This window comes from Struthio camelus, chromosome 3 (genome assembly GCF_040807025.1).
Source record: "Struthio camelus isolate bStrCam1 chromosome 3, bStrCam1.hap1, whole genome shotgun sequence".
In the NCBI taxonomy this organism is placed as follows: domain Eukaryota; kingdom Metazoa; phylum Chordata; class Aves; order Struthioniformes; family Struthionidae; genus Struthio; species Struthio camelus.
Genome location: NC_090944.1, coordinates 28027510 through 28042730, shown reverse-complemented (window position 1 = coordinate 28042730; position 15221 = coordinate 28027510). Strand labels below are relative to the sequence as shown.

The 15221-nt window shown below is 39.3% G+C and overlaps 1 protein-coding gene across 12 annotated transcripts in view; it reads right to left on the bottom strand.

Annotated features, from left to right (window-relative positions):
* EIPR1 (EARP complex and GARP complex interacting protein 1) overlaps positions 1–15221 on the bottom strand; it is a 226891-nt gene that overhangs the window by 181129 nt on the left and 30541 nt on the right. The gene's annotated exons all lie outside the window — the stretch shown is intronic.

Below are 15221 nucleotides of genomic sequence, written 5' to 3'. Positions count from 1 at the left end.
CTGGGCAGAGCTTACCATAGTCTCTGATCTGCCAGTATAATCTTACACATAGCTTCTTCTACCCAGTTCCACTGAAATGATCCAGACTTAAAAATAAACAAACAAACAAAATCAAGGAACAAAAAAAGAATCCCACGTTTTGACAAAACTGAGTTAGAAGGTGACTAAACATGCAGTTGCACTGGCAGCTCTGAGCCTGCAGTAACCAACCGCAGGAAACAATCTTCAGCGAGTTCATCCAAAGCCTAAGTGAGGTAACCACGGCTAAAGAGCACAGGCCTTCTTCAGTTGCCTACTTTGCAAGTACAGCAAGTGAGAAAACACTGCGCATGCAGAGCGTGCAATTTGCAAAAGGTCACAACTTGGTCAAATCAATACCAATTTTCACTGGAGCACTCAAAAGGACTTCTCCGTGAGGGTGATTTCCATGACAATTTTCAGCTTTCCACTACTCGCTCTTTCAACACACATACAAAATAGGAAAAGCTGTAAACAGGTGAAATATCCCATTTATCTTCTTCCAAATACTGTCTCTCTCCTTGGAGAGCCACTGCAACTGAAGGTAATAACTTCTGAGAAAGAAATGACCCTGAAAAATTTTCTGCCTGAAAGGTAAACATATCAGAAAGTCACTAATGAGAGTCTGACAAGAAACACATATGTAACCTTAACTACATCCACCTGTTACTGCTTTATAGAATTGCATCACATATGACATATCACCTCACTGTACCACCGCTGGCTGGAGTACAGTAGCCAGCAGACATTTCGTAACAACTGTACAATTATTTTGAATAGAAGCAGCAGAAGAAAAGTGCAAATATAAGAACGCAGGCTGCTGATTCCAGATGCAATGCATTTGCTCACGACATTGAGAAAGTCACTCCTGTCCTTGTGAAAAGTTCTTTTTTTAAAGTGAATTTTCAGATTTTTAAACTAGAAGAGATCGCCTAAGTACCTTACACAACCCTGAATTTTGCTTCAGCAGCTCCTAACAGTTAGAAGACATACATACTGAAAGATGAAGCGAGTTCTGTCAGGTCTCCAGATTTAGATATTAGAGCCTGTGAATTCTAACAGTCATTCAGCGTTATTATAAGGATTCCCTTAGAAAACATCACAGCCTGGAAAATTGCAAGGAATTCAAGTAAGCATCAGGTGACATTATAAAAATTCGTCTGCAGACATTTCCTGAAAAAAATATAGTTTATTCTCTCTGACAAATAACAGCTTTAAAAAGGACACAATATATAATTCTAGTAAACCTACTAAGAAATCATTTGAAATCTGGATGACCGAGGCAAATAAATCAGAATAGATATATTGCAAGGAGATGAGGTCCAGTTTGTCACCGCAGACAGTACATGTACTTACTTTAGACTTCTGTTTTTATGTTATTGAGAACAAAAAGCTATACTTGCTGTGTTGGAGCTGTGGATAGCTCTGCAATCAAAAATAATCCAGTAATTTCACTGTTTTCTCACACCAAATTCCTTTATTGAAAATCTCCCTCCCCAAATATATTTTATGAGGAAGCTACAGGAAAAAAATATTTTAGTTAAAACCTTGCTGATCTGAGTTTTAATTAAGGTACAAAAAACACCTGAAACTGCTTTGGAGATACTTCTACCAGTCAAATATTACTAAAATAAAGGTGAGTCGGAAAATCAGAACTAACAAATGGAATATAAAAAGAAATCCTCATCAAAAGTATGGATACTTATCAATACGCTGCAGTTCCAGCAGAGAAGAGGTTTAAGTACACACAGAAACCCACCAATTCCATTTACCTTTCTCTTTCAAGTGCGGACTGAGACACCCAGAACTTGATATAAGCAAATAAGTACTATCACTTTTCATACTCTGCCCATCACCAATTCACCTACTGCAGTTATTTCTCCAAAATTGAATCTGGCATCTTTCATAGGCAGTGGACACATTAGAAAAGGTAAAAGAGAAACCTGTTGTAAAAGTGATCACAGAATCACAGAATGGTTGAGGTTGGAAGGGACCTCTGGAGATCATCTAGTCCAACCTCCCTGCTCAAGCAGGGTCCTCTAGAGCATATTGCCCAGGATCACATCCAGACGGCTTTTGAATATCTCTAGGGAAGGAGACTCCACTACCTCTCTGGGCAACCTGTGCCAGTGCTCTGTCACCCTCACAGGAAAGAAGTTTTTTCTCAGGTTTAGGTGGAATTGCCTGTGGTTCAGTTTCTGCCCATTGCCTCTCTTATCCTGTTGCTGGGCACCACGGAGAAGAGACTGGCCTCACCCTCTTGACACTCCCCCCCCCGCCCCGGATACTTATACACGTTGATGAGATGACTAAAAACAATATGAATCTTCACTATTTGGTAACAAATTTTAAAACAGGATTTTAAGAAGTTTTAAAAAAACTAAAAAAACTAAAATTCTTAAGCAAATCTAAATCTCTTACCCTAAAACTCGAAAGCAAAGTAACGGCACCAGTAGCTGCTGCCATAATGTAAAAGGAAAAGTATAAGAATAAACTTAAATGGACATACAAGAAGTATTACCCCTCTCCCCTCAAAACCCAACACTCAAGTGGATTTAGATCCCAATTATACAGGAATACATCAGCCAACACTACAGCTGTTCAATCATCTACCTTTCATTCTTCTGGCGCCACTTGCTGAATAAAACCTACCATGCCACCGAAGCATGCTCTGATATATATAACTGCAGTCCTGACTTGTCACAATCTTACATCAGTCACCCAAAGCAGACCAGTTCCAGCTCTGCTCAGTCCTCCCTAACTATATCCTTTTATGTAACATTTTAATCTTGATGTTCAATCGTTCTTTATGGTCTTTCTCAACTAAATACATATGATAAATCACCCTTAATTGTTTTCTTTCTCCCATAATACATTAAAGCCAGTTATTGCTAGTCTCCTGTTCTCTTTTCTTTCACATTTTTATATGTGCATTAGTAATTCAGTATTTTAAAAATAATTTTCTACGATCACTCACTCTACACAGCATCTGCAAGACTAATGTTTTTTCCCTTCCACTTTCTGCTGTCATTCTACTTCTCTCCCCTGTATTTCACCTTGAAACCCAAATGACAATGCTGCCTACATCCTTGCCTGCAGATATTCACACCGAAACTGGAGGAGCTGAAGTATCAGCGCCTGACAGGGTTTGCTCTTTGATCAGCTCAGGTGGTGCAGAGCCAGCTGGCTGCAGTCATTCTGTTGCCCAGGGAACAACAACTGAAGTGTGTACTTCCTAAATCTGCACGGGAGGCCCTTCTGCAGCACTGCCACAGCAGCTCTTGCTGTGCAAGGCTGAAGTGGTGAAGCTGCTAGAGCTACAACCCAGCTGGTGCCCATTAATGCTCGCGGTATGACAGGAACAAGCAGCTAGTGTTCAGCAGCCTCCTTCTTACCATTGACAAACAGAGAGTTATCACTCTTCCTTATTAATGAATGTAAACATCCTGCTCCCATTTTAATAAAATGAAGAAATCAAAACCAAAGTGCTTCAAGTATGCATCATTTTTTAAACAAGAAGTTGCAGCCTTTTTAGTTAATTCATTTAAAAAAACAAACAAACAAAACAAAAAAACCCACCCCATTCAGTCTATTCAACAACACATCCTGTACCATCACAAGAAGGGGGGAAAAAAACAACCTAACACTTTTTCTGGGTTAAGACCAGATGAAAATCTTAAAAGGCCTGCATAATCTTCTACTTCACATTTTTATTGCTACATACATCTCATCCTACAAATTTCAGAAAAAAATTATGGGCAGCTTGATTCCCACCCCTCCCCCAATTCAAATGTATTTTTTTAGCTCCTAAAAGGCAAACTTTGATTTTCAAAGATATATACATGGAAAAAGGGCAGAAAATTAACACAGCAACTCACTCTGTATCCTAACAGAAGCACATTTTCAAGCACAGCTGAAAGTAGGAATCAGTAGTCGATAAAGAGTAACACGTTATGGCTCAGTCCAGCCCAGACATACGCTCACACGCAGGAGGACATCCTCCATGCTTAGGTACTGTCTCACTACTTCAACATGTGATAAATACTGCATAAACTGCAGCCTTCTCATAGCATGCAGATCACAGGTGACCATATATTCAAATTTACTGCATACCAATAGAACATAGATATGGCTTAGGTCTTCAGACAACGAACTCCCATGTTTCCATTGTATATACAGCATACAGAGGTTTTACAGACCTCACACACCAAATAGCAACATAGAGATAATGATCTAACAGAGCACGCAAAGGAATGGAGTATGACATATGGGAGAGGCAGATAAAACAATCATATTATATGGAAGTGGGAGATAAAACCTGCAGAAAGCCAGCAGTCAGCAGGCTGAAAAGCTTGAGAAGGCATAAATTCCACTCTTCTGTAGTCTGATGTTCCTTATGCTATCTAAAAGTGATTTGAGACAATGTTGCAGCACATCCCTTTTCTCTGGGATATGCTCTGCACATATACATCTGTTTGAGGGAGCTCAAAATTTCCTGACTGCGTTTCTGGAATTCTGCCGTATGGGGACAGCTACAAGTGAAGAACTGTAGCCATTCCTATATTGATTAGTGACCTTTGCAGTATGGGTTTCTCAGGCAGAACGCGGCTACAACACCGTAAAAGCTGCTTAGTAGCACGTGGGAACGCTTTCTTTCTGACAATTCACATGACCAGACCTCATAAGTCATAACAATGAGTTATGGCTCTTCTGACAAGATCACATACATCTCCATAAATATTTTAACACAGTAGAAAAAAGGGAAGAAATGGGCACTACCTACGCTTTCCTACGCTCTTTTGTTTGCTCCTGATAATCTTCCTAGTATTGTTTCCACCAGTGCAGTTTTCATAATTGCAACAATGGGAGCCACACAAGAAGCAAGGTATTAGCTGGCCTTTTAAAAAGCACTGTGAGGTTTTACCCTGTGCTGAGGAGAATTGCGTGATATGCCAATAAAAGCCAGCGAACCATATTTACAGGTTGGCTTCCATTATCAATAAGGCAAGTGAAGCTGAACACTATCATCAACATTGATACTTTTCTACACATAAAAAAAAGGCATAAAGAAAGTGAGAAGGTCTCGTGGAGGCACTGACTTCCATCACCACCAAAGCCATAGCAGCTGTCAGTTAAATAGGGCTGGAAGGTAACAATGCATTAAGGTTCCCTCTTGATGTTCCATGAGGCATTAAAGCACTAAACTCCTTAACAGTTTGATGGGAACTGAGAAACATTTATCCCCTCATCAAATCAGGCCTTCACTAGATAGTTGCACATTCAATGTTCTACTTAAATAAGCTTTAGCATTTCCATTTTACTGTATGAGATTTCCAAAGATAAATAAAATGACTGGACAGTTCATGGAAATCTACCTTGAACAAGACAAATATCACTGTATCCAACATCAGTAGTTTGTTTATGCGGCTGCCCCAAGTTCTGCAGACCAATTTCTAACCAATTTCTTGATTTGAAAAGGTAGGTTTATTACCCCTTGTGCCAGATTGTTACAGTCTCCACTTATCTTAATAAAGAGTCTAGATGAGTAGCTTCGTGATCAACACACAAACTTTCTTCTACCAGTGACGTGTGATTCGGAGCATAGATCTCTCTGTCATACTCTGCTTAAATCTGGACCTTATCTGGACAGTTTGAATAGCTAACTTTCAGATGTGCTCATACTTTAAGCATAAGTAGCCTATAGAAGAATATATTAATTATAAACAATTAACAGCTAGATACTGTACCACGTCCTTTTCTGTTTGTGATGTATAAACGCTAAGATAAAAAACACTGGTTTTGCTACTGCAAGAAATATACAAATTGCTCATGTCTTTCACTTGAATTTCATCTATGTACTGCCTCAAAATACTAACAGCTAGCATATCCAGAAAGTTCGGAGAAAGAAAAAGAATAAATATTTTCCTGTGCCAGTCAGCAGTTTTCTCAAGTTGTGGCATCAAACAATACATAACATAGTGGAAGGCTACTAACAACTATCCGGTTCTTCTCATTTGTCTACAGCTCAGCAGTGCTATAGGACAGAAACCCCACTGTAAATTTTTTTTTTTTTAATAAAACTAGAGTGAAAGAAAAGATACACAGCTCTTCCCTAAAAAGTTTACAAAATAAGAAGAAAAATCATGAAAATATAACCAAATTTAAATAAACCCATAAAAGCTTTAGTGGTTTTTTTTAAGCCTTAGCCATCCCACCACCAAATCTTCAGCTTAGAGACTGAATACAATTCCTGCTCCAGTGTGCTTTTTATTCACTCCAAACATACAATCTTACTGAGATCAGAGACACAGATAGATACAGACTGTTCAGGAATGACAGACCAGGAAGGTAAGAAATGCGCATTTTGCCAGACAAGAGCCGGAACGCAAGGAGCTCTGCCTAGGGAGAGGTGATGAGCCACTTGACACTTTATGGGTTAGGATTAGAGGGCAGACCAATGTGGGCAACGCTGTTGTGGGTGTCTGCTACAGACCACCTGATCAGGAGGAGGAAGTAAATGAGGCTTTCTTCAGACAACAAGCAGCAGCTTCATCTTCACAGGTCCTGGTTCTCACTGGGGACTTTAACCACCCTGACATCTGCTGGAAGGGCAACACAGCACAACATAAACAACCCAGGTTTCTGGAGTGCATTGATAATAACTTTCTAACATAGGTTGTCAATGAGCTAACGAGGAGAGGCACTCTGCTGGATCTCATAGCTACAGTCAAGAAATAACTGGTCAGGGATGTGAAGGTCAAGCACAGCCTTGGTTGCAGTGACCATGAGATGGTGAAATTCAGGATCCTGAGAGGAGGGAACAAGAGAAATAGCAGGAAGACAACCCTAGACTTCAGAGAGTATACTTGAGCCTCTTCAGGGAAGTGTTTGGAAGAATCCCACAGGTTATGTTACCAGGAAGAAGAGGGGTCCAGAAGAGGTGGTTAATTTTCCAGAATCACCTTCTCCAAGCTCCAGTTAGAAAAGCCAAAGCCCATCTGGAGTTGAACCTGGTGAGGGACATGAATGGTAGTAAGAAAAAGCTTCTACAGGTACAATCACCTGAGGAAGCAAAAGGAACACTATGAAAAATAAGGGCCTGCTGACAAATGGGATGGGGTTCTGTGACAAAGGACAAGGAAAAGGAGGAGGTACTCAATGCCTTCTTCACCTCAGTTTTTACTGGTAAGATTTGCCCTCTGGAAACCTAGGCCTCTGAGACCAGTGAGAAATCTGGAACAAGGAACGCTTACCTTCCATAGAGGAGGACCAAATGAGAGAATACCTAAACAAATGGGACCTGACAGGATACATCCATGAGAGCAGAGGAAGCTTGTTGTCATTACAAGACCACTCTCAATCATCTTTGAAAGGTCATGGTGAATGAGGGAGTTTCCTGAGGACTGAAAGAGAGCAAGTGTCACCCCTATCTTCAAGAAGGGCAAGAAGCAGGATCCAGGGAACTACAGGCTAGTTAGCTCCACCTCAATCCCCGGGAAGGTGGTGGATGAAATCCTCCTAGAAACCATTTCCTAATGGTCAGAAAAGGCCCTGGGGGTCCTGGTGGACAAGTTGAACATCAGCCAGCAACGCACCCTTGCGGCAAGGAAGGCCAACAGCATTAGGAAGAACCTTGCCAGCAGGTCAAGGGAGATGATTCCCTCTGCACTTAACACTGGTAAGGCCACATCTAGATTGCTGTGTCCCATTCTGGGCTTCCCAGTACAAACGAGACATGGAGCAAGTCAAGTAAAGGTCCACAAAGGTGATTAAAGGTTTGGAGCCTCAAGAAGAGAAGGCTCAAGGGGGAAGTCAATGTGCATAAACACTGCCCGGGGGGGAGGGCGGGAGCAAAGACAAAGGAGTCAGGTTCTTCTCTGTGGTGCCAAGTGACAGAAGAGGCAACAGGTACAAACTGAAATACAGGAAATTCCATTTAAACATAATGAAAACATTTTTTTTCTTACTCTGAGGGTGATCAAACACTAGAATAGGTTGCCCAGACAGGTTGTGGAGTCTTCATCCTTGGATATATTCCAGCCCTGACAGGCCATGACCCTGAGCAGCCTGCTCCAGTTGACCCTGCTTTGAGCAGGGGAGGTGGACTAGAAGACCTGCAAAGGTCTGTTCTGACCTCAACAATTCCGTTACACAATAAATGCAACTGAAATTTTCATATAAATGCCTATATACAAAGTTATGGGGCCACTGTTTTCAAATGCACTGAGAATAAGACCAAACAAAAATACTGAATCTGACAGCAGAGATGAAGAAAAGGATGAATACAGCTCCTCAACTATTTTGATTAGCAAAGAGAACAGGATATCATCTAGCAACATAGGTTGATTAATCGATGCGTGTTGGAGGAAATCAAACAGAAATGTCTGTAACTTGGAGGCTCATAATTCCTTTTCAATCAGGAATATATTCCATCTCAGACAAACATGCAGACCCAGATGGGGTTCGATTATGGATGATAACCAGTCTGCTATAATTTAGTACAAGTTGCATCATTCTAACCCAACTAGTTCTGAGAAGGGTCTGGATATTGTCTTTCTAGTGCCCAACAGCTGTTCTTTGCAATAAACTCACTATATGAAATGTTTCTTCAGAGCATGAGATTTCATCTGCAAAGAACACCAATCTTTGAGGACTCAGTTATACTGTACATTGTACAAAACACTCAGAAAAGATGGACTAAACCCTATCCATAACACAAAACAACTGAATATTAACTAGCATAACATTGGAAACTATATTAGCTATAATAACAGGTGGCAATTCCAACACAAGAGCAGCCATATGTTCATATTTTGGTAGGTACCACAGTAAAGTAGAGGATCTTGCAGAAGGAATGTGAAAGAGAAGAATGAAATATCTTCGAGTGGAACCCATAACATGCATAAGAAACATTAGGGGAAAATGAAAAGAAGTAGCTTTTCTAAGAACATGCAGTAACAGGCAACACAGATTAGGCATTATGAACAAGTGATAGGAGGGGGCTAGGCATGGAAAGCTTTGAAAGTTTAAACAAGTAGATGGAGGAGTAGAGAGATGACATGTTGTCAAAGCCAAAGCCTAGAAAAGCCATCTCTTTGGCACTTTTCTGAATGGCAAGACTCAAGTGGTTAAAAACGGAGCAAACACTTAGCATTACAACAGGCAGATGTACTCTTTAAGAGTTGTATGGAATTATGCTGCAAGACCAAAATATAGCACAGATAAGAGGACCTCAAAATCCCACTTTGTGACTCTAGATAACAGGCAGAAAGATAACGATGTACTCAGTGATCAGAACAAATGACAGAATTTACAAAAAAATAAGCCTATTAGAATTTGAGTTGAAAGTTAAACATACGCAAGATGTCAGAGGCAGGCTGATCCGTTAGTCAAGGGAAAATACAAATCACTGACTGCTCTTTAAGTTAGTGTTCCAAGAGATGGCTTTAAAACTTCTTTTTCATGACAAGAGTCAAGAAAACATAGCATGGAGGAGGGGGAAAGGGGGGAGAGAGAAACACTCCGGAAGTAGATGCTCCTTTTAAAAAAAAAAAAAAACACAACAAAAACAACAAAAACAAACAAACTACAAACTGAAGCTAGTTCAGTGAAGGGCCACCAAGATGGCCGGGGGTTAAAAATGCTCAATGGGCCTTTTCAGCCTACAGATGAGAAAGCTTAGGGCAACTTCGCCTTGGTGCATGGTGGGAAAACAAGAGCCACTGGGCATAAGTTGAAATGAGAGGTTCCAACTGGATATACAGAGAAACTTCTACACTCTGAACGCAGCCAAGCAGTGGAATGGATTCTCCAGAGAGGCTGTGCAGTCTCCATCTGTGGAGGTTTTCAAGATTCAACTGTACTGAGCAACCTGGTCTCATCTCATAGCTAACCCTGCTTTGAGCAGAAGGTTGAGTTAGAGACCCTCTAAGATCCCTTAAACCTGAATTAAGTATCCTACAATCCTTAAAAAGTGAAGAAATGCCGTTAGTTTACCAGGTAGCACATGCGCGTATGAGCTGCAAATAGTCTTCACAATCCCAGAAAAGGTACAAATACATTAACCTCAAATTCTCAGAGTCACTGTAGCTATCGGTCACTCTGGCAGCTACAGTGGCAGAACCATCTGCAATGCATCTCAATTTTTATGTCTCACAGTCAAATATACTATTTTTGTTTAATGCCACACAAAGCTACTACAAACATAGTTTTCCCTTTTAAAGAATACTTACAAAAATTTAAGCTAACAGGGAATTAAGGTTGTACACTATCACCTAAAAATTACAAAAAACTAGTATTATAATAGTCTTTAAAACATTTTTAACAAGCTTTTACCTAAGCATTGCAGAGGATAGAATATGCTACAGAAATGTAATATAATCGCATAACTCAGTGTTATCAGATGATTATTAGCTCTAACTCTAGATTTGCCACTTTAATTAAGAAGGCAGCTACATATTTTAGACATGGTTAGGACTTGAACTGTGTGAAGTACATTACATCACCAGCAGAAGAAAAAATAAACAGACTTTTAGTGTTCTTTTATGAGTCCATCAAGCAAGGGACTCTCACGTCAGTCTCTCCAGCTTTCCAACAAAGATTTGATACGGTGAGGCTCCGGTAGGCCACATCTTCATGATAGTAATAGGGCCATTCTCTTCCACAGAGAACGGAACGTGAAAAATGTGAAGTCACAAGTCTTTTAATGTTTACTCGGATGGAGTTCACTCATAATACTGAGTTTCACTTGCACATTCATGACTAACTTTGAAGTCTAATATACACCAGAGAAAAGCAAACTTCTAGGTTTCACTTCTTATGGACAAGCTAGTTGGACAAAAATGCCTAAACATATACCATAAGGCATTACATATTTGCAATTCCCACACTGGACCTTACGTACATGGTTCTCCGATTCCATCCTCCCCAAACATTGTACAGAGCTGTGACATGCTGCATGCAGAATCCTGGTGATAAAATATTTTGAAGACTTCTTCAAATTTAAGGGTTCTGCCTCACGCTTATGAGTTGCACAGATTCACTCCACAAAATGCATACAACTACAGTGCAACCCACCACTGAAAACCCAGCAAATCAGAAATCGATTGTAATATTTTAGGATTGTACACTGACACATTCCAGAGCTGGGAGGTTACCTGCAACCTGTCTGAACTAACTAGCAAAGCTGGCCACTGCAAAGTGGATAAAATGAAATATTAAAAGAAAAGTGAAAGTGCTTTAAAATGTTTATTTAAAAATTAAAGTAATCTGAAATCATAACAAACAAAATTACCTAATTAATTCAGAAGACTAGAATGTTAGAAGTCAACATGCAGAATAAGCCATTGAACTAACAGAATAAATGTTTTTAGAAATAATGAACATCAAATGTTATTTACTGCAGCAATAGCACTGGCTGGAGAAAATTTTTTTTTCAGTTTATTACACTAGTTCAGTTCAATATTGAAGATTAAGTTAAAAAATTACTTGAGAATTACAAAAATTGTTTTTCTGTTCTAATACACAGTTTTTTGTTCTAACCAAAGAGAGAGAGAGAGAGAGAGGGAAACCTAATGCTGAAGGATACAGCAGCCTGATAATCCAGTGGGTTCTCTCCCAGTGACAGCTCTAATTCAGAAGCATTTCACCAACTTTCCGTGTTCTAGAAGCATTCTTTTTAATATCATGATCATCTTGCAATGCTTCTATTTCAGTCAGCTTCCCTGCCTTCTTTCTGACATAGTTCTATTCTGCTTCACAGAATAAACACTACAATTAACCCAATGATGGTTGCCAAATAAAAGACAAAATCCTAAATCAATGACTAACAAGCATCTGTGTTTCAAGTTCATTATATTGTATATGCTCCCCCAGTTCTAACACTTTTCCCTATATATCTCATCTTACCCACTGGCTGAGAGGCAGTACTAAGCTAGACTCCTACAGCAGCCTTATATATATGCACAAGATTATAGCCCGGCCTGATAAACTGTAATAATAGCTTTGTTATCTGTCATTTGGACTTACACTGCAAAATATATTTAAGTAAACATAGGCCTTCAAATTTGAACACCAGTTAACATGGAGCAACTTCTCAGCAACACAGGCTATTGAGAGAAGAGAAAAAATTCACCATTTGCATAGTGGTTTTCCATCATACATACCAGATGTCAGTCATTTCACTTAAAACCTTATCGGAAGGTACTTCATGGGAATGCTACAAATTACGTAGCATAATTACAATTTCTAGAGAACAAAAGGTATAACTTACAAAGAACACAAACATTTTTGATTATATTTCTTCCCTCCAACTACAAAAACAAATTTTCTTCTTTGCAGTCTTCCAGCACTGCTGAGAAAAACACTGGGGAAAATTTAGAGATCATTCAACTCTGCACCCTACGCTTCACTTCCCTATTTTATGACTCTAGAATATCACATAGCCATACCAATGATTTCCTTACATGGAGTGTTTTCACTCCAGCAAAGTAAATTGAAACCAATGAAGCCAAGGCCATGTGCTGTCTTCAATACTAAGCAGCTGTGAGCACCACCAGCATTATTTCCAATATCCTTACTGAAGGATTTTTCTCTGCAGGAAGTTTTTTAATACATAAATGCATTGGGTTAAGAATAGAAGGGGGTGAAAAAAAGTAATGTGCTAGACAGCCATAACTCATTACAAATTCAGTGTTTCAAATTAATGGATTTTAAGTACACACAAAACTGCTGCTTATTTTTGATAAAAAGGAAAATAAAGTTTGCAAAGTTATTTATACAATGTCTTCATAATCACTGCACAGTAGCACCTATCTTGTTTGTGGAAACCTGATGAAATAAAACAAAAGATGTGCGTGCATACAGGTGCACGTCTGTGTGTGTAAAATGCCAGATAGGAGTCTTCTACAACTGCACTTTCTTTTGCCCTCTCGTGGCTCTGTGTGTCACTACATGTCATCAAAATTCAGAACCTAATTTTGCAGAAGCTGAAAAACACGTTTGCACTGGGAAAATAAACTGTTTTACACATATATTTCAGTGGGATTTTGATTAAGAAATTCAATTCTTAAGAGAAATAAAGAGCAGGCACAAACATGGAAGAAAATAGCAATGTAAAAAATTATTGTTCAAGCATTTAATTTCAACGTGAACTTGGGAGGGGGTTTTGACTAACTTTTCAAATACACTGTTTTCCTTAGTCATTCCACCTTACACATAGATCCTATCACTGTTGCAGTGGCAATAGCCTGACTTCCGAATCTTAATACTGTTATGCTTAATAGCAATTTTGCTTTTAAATTCTATTTTTCCTCTTCCTAGAGAGAGGAATTCATCAAGCTTCATCCCAATGGATCTAAAGCAAAGATCTATCTGAAAGGCTAAAATTAAAAAGAAAACAGGCATTCTACTGTGAGTTCTCAAAATAGCAATATTACTGTCATAATGCAAACTTCAAGTCTAGCAACGATACTGAACTCTTTCAGGTAATTAGACGAGGTTCTGTCTATACAAATGTTAGTTAACGCACGCAGAGGAAAAAATAAAGTCATCCTGATGTGATACTGCACTCAGAACTGGCAGTTGCAACTCAGAAAAAAGCTCTTGGGGTCATCACGGACTGTTCCCCAACATCGATCCAAATTGCAGCAGCAGCTAGATGGGGGTGGGGTGGACGGGGTAGCGAGAATAAAATAGAAAGGATTGTTTCACAGCCACATAAAACTTTGATATGTCTGTAGCTCAAGCAGCAAGTGTAATTCTGGTTTTTCCATGTAAAGGAGGACACAGCAGAATTAGAGAAGGGCAACATAAATGAAGAGGATGGAGAAAAATTAGAAGATGCTCAACAGGTTGGGACTATTTCATTCGGAAGGAAAAGACCATCATGATCTAGGTTTACAGCAACAGGAAAACAGTAGGTAAGGTGAAAGAACTAATATAGGCCAAATCCTGCAATACTAGAACTAAAGGGCACTCACTGAAATAGTTTAAGATAGGTTTAAAGAGAAGGGACAGGAGGCTAGCCACTGGATAGTAGGCTGGAATTTGATGTTACAGGAGTTTGTGGAGGAAGGTAGCATCAATGGTTCAAAAAGGAATTAGGATCTGTCTATAAACATATTAAAGGCAGGAATGTACTCTCCTGTATTGCTAATCCAATGACTGTGGATGATGAGGAAGAGGGGAATAGAAGACAGATAGTGACAAGGGCTGCATGCTCTTCCTACACAGCATCTCCTCTCGCCCTTGTGGGAGTCAGGATACCGGTGCAGATGAAACAGCCATTCTTAAGGTTAAATTTCACTGAAACAGAAGCAGGAAGGTGAAATGCTTTGCTGCATCTAACTGATCTATTATGTACCAAAAATAGTCCACGCTAACAGACTAGATAGTTGTGTCATCCCCTTTTTTCCTCCCGTCTGTAGATCACCAGAACTGATAACTTGTTATGTCTGAGAAGAATTTTAATTCTACACAAGCAAAGGTTACCATAATAGTCAATTCTGGCTTCTTGAAGCTCCACTAGCTTCCCTTTCTTCCCGATCTATTTTGGAGGATAAGCGGGAATGATATCTCAGCAGCTCTTCATGTGTTTTCCTCCTCGCCTTCCCCGCAAAGCGGAAATGGAGAGTATGTAGTACCAGGTTTTGTGATAACCAATTTTTTTTAAAAAGCGACTTATCAAAATAAAGGAAGGCACAGACATGGAATGAAACGCAGGTCAATTACTTTACACCACTGAAGAAATGTCTACTTTTACCAATAACTTATGCAGTCTTATTACTACATTCAGATGAACAACAAATTTCTTTCTTTTGGAGGAGCATGAGGTGAAATTATAGCTTGTGCACTCTAAAAGGCACTTTTTTTTTTTTTTTTTAAAGTAAAAAGGTACTGTCTATTTAAATCAAAGGACTTCTTCCTCCAAACTTAGTCATTGAAATTAAGTAGCTGCTCAGTAAAAATGAAAATCTGAAAACAGATTGATCAGTAGCTCTTCCCTTATCAGCACAGATGACTTAGGATACCAGTTTCACTGGTTAGCTAGTCATCAAGGCAGGAAGGTCTGAGCTGAAGGGGGAAAAACACTGAAAAGAAGTAAGAAAATGAATATAATTTGGTTTGCTTGTTTTTATGAAGGGAATGGAAAAGAAAATTATAGATTACTATACACTACAGTCAGGTTTCTCTTCTTTAAAAAA